The 4,257-nt window shown below is 43.3% G+C and overlaps 1 pseudogene; it reads left to right on the top strand.

Annotated features, from left to right (window-relative positions):
- Nucleotides 1–3,859, top strand: part of LOC102826759 — a 7,866-nt pseudogene extending 4,007 nt beyond the window's left edge.
- The last annotated feature ends 398 nt before the right edge of the window (nt 3,860–4,257 follow it).

Below are 4,257 nucleotides of genomic sequence, written 5' to 3' on the forward strand. Positions count from 1 at the left end.
GGCTGTGTTTTGTTCTGCTGTGCATAGGGTCGCTATGGGTCAGTATCGACTCGATGTCACCTAACAACAATAACAACAACGTGTATAGTCATCTTTTATGTTGTTTTAAAAAGATTTTTGCAATGAAGTCATTAATCTTGCAAAATTCTATCTCCAGCATCATTTCTTTCACCAAGGCCATATTTTCCAACTACTGATCCTTCCTCTTTATTTCCAATCTTCACATACCATTACAGTAATTATCATACATCTTGATTATATGCTTGATCAATTTCAGACTGAAAGGTTGTTTGTGGTTAAGTACCATCAAGTTGGTTCAACTCATAGCAACCCTGTACAGGGTTTCTGCGGAGCAGCTGGTGGGTTTGAACTGCCAATCTTGTGGTTAGCAGCCCAGAGTCTATCCTGCAGTGCCACACCAGGACTCCATTTTCATAGTTGTTGTTCAATCAATTTTCAGACTGGAAGTTGATAGAATTCTTTAATTTCATCACCACTGGCTTTAGTGCTTGGTGGATAAATTTGAATGAATAATAGTGGTATTAACTGGTCTCCCTTTTAGGCATATGGATATTATCCTATTACAGACAGTACTGTACTTCAAGACAGATCTTGAACTGTTCTTTTTGATAATGAATGCAATGCCATTCCTTTTCAATTTGTTGTTCCCAGCATAGTAAACCATATGAATATTGGATTAAAAATGACCAGTACCAATCTATATTAGTGCACTAATGCCTAGGATATTGTTATTTATGTGTTCCATTTCATTTTTAACAACTTCCAATTTTCCTAGATTCATATTTCATACATTCCATGTTCAGATTATCAATGGATGTTTGCAGCTGTTTCTTCTCATTTTGAGTTGTGTCTCTGTGACAAATGAAGGTCATAAAAGCTTTACTCCATTTTTTGTCATCACAGTCAACTCTTCCCCAGTCGTATTTTGAGTCCCTTCCAACCTGACAGGCTCACCTTCTGGCATTATATCTGACAATATTCTGCTGCTATTCATAAAGCTTTAAGTGGATAAACAGTCTGAAGTGGTCTGCCTCTCCTTCCTCTCACTCTGTGTTAGTCTGGAATCTCCCTGGAAACCTGCCTACCATGCTGCTATTTAAAATATTGGTGGCATAGCTTCCAGCATCACAGCAACATGCAAGCCACCACAGTACAACAAACTGACAAATGAATGGTGGTATCCTAATAGTTTTTGTTGTTAAGTGCTGTTGAGTCGATTCCTACCCATAGCAACCCTGTATAGGGTTTCTGAGGAGCAGCTGGGGAGCTTGAACAACTGACCTTGCCGGTCAAATGGCTTTGCAGTCTGGTGCATTAACCCACAGTGCCACACCAGGAGTACATCCTAATAGTAGTAGTAGCTGCTCTTTGGAAATCCTATATAAAGTCACTATGAGTAATATCTGATTACATGGAGTGCCATGTAGTCAGATATTGCTCATAGTGACCCTATATAGGATTTCCAAAGAGCAGCTGGTGGGTTTGAACCACCAATCTTATGGCTAGTAGTCCAGTGCTTATCCTACAGTGCCACACCAGGATTCTTATCCTAGGAAACTAAAAATCCAGACTGGGAACTCCCTATATGCTTGGCTACACACACACACACACACACACACATATGTATATGTTGTTATTGTTGTTAAGTGTCATTGAGTCGGTTCTGACTCATAGTGACCCTGTATAGGATTTCCAAGGAACGGCTGGTGAGCTTGAACCACCAACTTTGTGGTTCAAATTGACTTTGCAGTCTAGCGCATTAAACCCACAATGCCACACCAGGACTCTCTATCTCTCTCTCTCTCTCTATATAGATATAGATATAGATAGATAAAGATATAGATATATCTCTCTCTATATATGGATAGATATATCAGGAATCAATATATATGTACCATTCTAGAATCTAGGCAAGTTAGAGTGTCGGTCAATCTTCCTGTTGACTAAATATGAATAAATATTGCATGAAAGGGAAATTCAAAGATACCAAATGAGCCTTCAACAACAGTGCAGAAGCATAATTGGCTATCTTTTTAGAAGGTGTTTGATTATTTCCCCTTTCATTCTCTCATCCCCATTTAGTTGTTATGCGGAAGAAAATTATCTGGAGCAATAATACATGAAGAGGTGAGAGAAACATGCAGAAGTTTCATCTCCCTCACTCAAGCTGTGAAAGCCATTGGATATAGAGTTACTACAAAGAATTTGTTAGTAAAGAAGACAATACTGTTTAAGTTGAAACCTGTGTTTTCTGCAAGTAGCAAAGTATTGTACTCCCCGCTTCCCTCCTGGTAACCATCATAGAATGTTTCTTTTAACAAGTAAATGGTCTCTTAACTTTTTACAACAGTGGTCTCACACAATATTTGTGATTCACAGATTCATCATTATTTGTCAAGGACTATTTCATTGTGTGTATGTACCACAGTTTGTTTAACTATTCTTCTGTAGAAGGGCATTTAGGCTGTCCATCTTATTGCTGTTGTGAATAGTGCTTCAACGATCAGGGGTGTGCACATATCTACTTGTGCATGGCTCTTATTTCTTGTGGCTATGTACCAAGTAAAGGGATCGCTGGGTCATACAGTGTTTCTATTTTCAACTTTTTAAGGAAGCGCCATGCAGTTTTTCACAGTGGTTGCACCATTTTACAGTCCCACCAACAGTGTAGGAAGGTCCTTGTCTCTCACACCCACATAAGCATTTGTTGTTTTCTGCCTTTTAAACTTTGTTATCAATGCTGGGATAAGATGGTATCTCATTGTTATTTGGATAATGCCCTGGACTACAAGGTCGGTTTGATCTGCAAGGTCAGGGGTTCAAACTCAGCAGCCGCTCCATGGAAGCCCTATACAGGATTGCTATGAGTTGGAACCAACTCAACTACATTTGAACAACAACAATGGCTAGTGAGTACTGGTGTGGCGCTGTAAAAATAAGCACCGGAGGCTACTGCGAATTAACAGGGAGCAGGGCGTCCTTGCCAGGCTCCCCCCACCCTTTGTCTCCACCAAGCGCAAGGGGCGCCGCTGATGCTGCCACCGCGCTGCCCGCCCTCAAGGTTGCGTCCCGGGGAGGGGAGCGGGGACCCCATGGAGAAGCCTGGACGACCCAGCTGCTGCAGACCCTTCCCCCACCCCTCAAAGATCAGGTGGGATCCCTGGCAGGGCTCCGCGCCCCGAGGCACACACCTACCTATGGCAGCAGGATTTGGACACGCTGTCCATTGTGGGCACGGACACCTTTGGACGGGTGCACCTAGTCCGAGAGAAAACAACCAAGCGCTTGTTTGCGCCCAAGATGATGAGAATCCCCGACGCCATGCGCCTAGAGCAGGAGCAGCACGTCTACCATGAGAAGTCGGTCCTGTAGGAAGTGAACCACCCCTTCCTCATCCAGCTATTCTGGACGGCCCACTATGACCGCTTCCTGTAAATGCCTGTAAATGCCGATGGAGTTTGCCCGCGGCAACGAGCTCTTCGGCTACCTATGGAACCCGGGACGCTTGCGCAGTGGCGCGGGGCTCATCTACTGGGCGTAGATTGTGTGCGCCATGGAGTACCTGCACTTGAAACAGATCATGTGTGTGTGTGTGCGCGCGCGTGCGTGTGCGTGTGTCGTACCTGAAGCCTGAGAACATCTTGCTAGACAAGGGCACTTCAAACTCAACGATTTCGGGTTCGCCAAGAAGTTGGTGGACAGGTTCCCTCAAATTCTCGATGACAACCCATTTGGAATTTATCAGAAAAATCTTGCCGCCAAAAATAGATTTCCCCAGACATTTGGAGTTTTACATCAAAGACCTCCTAAAGAAACTGCACATTGTGGACAGAACTAAGAGACTGAGAAACATGGAGAATGGAGCAAATGACATCAAACGACTTCGGTGGTTCTGGGGAATAAACTGGGAAGATGTCCCACAGATAGTGACACGTCAAACTTTGAGATGTACCCCGATAATGACTGGGATAATATTTCCTGCGCTTCATCTCAGGACTTGGAGATCTTCAAGAATTTCTGAAGAAAGGAGTCTTCATGTGGAAGGATGACTTGAGCATCTCTGGGAACAAGGCGTCCACTTATGCAACTTAGACCCCATTCTCTGAGACCTGGAGGAGAATGTTCCCACCTTGGTGTCCATCAAGTTGTTTACTGATTCTGGAGAACTGACATTGAACTGGAAGCGCTCTGCACAGTAGGAATTTTTTTTTTTTTTTGCAAAACAAGCTAACAAAC

Source organism: Chrysochloris asiatica, unplaced genomic scaffold (assembly GCF_000296735.1).
Source record: "Chrysochloris asiatica unplaced genomic scaffold, ChrAsi1.0 scaffold00067, whole genome shotgun sequence".
Taxonomy (NCBI): Eukaryota; Metazoa; Chordata; class Mammalia; order Afrosoricida; family Chrysochloridae; genus Chrysochloris; species Chrysochloris asiatica.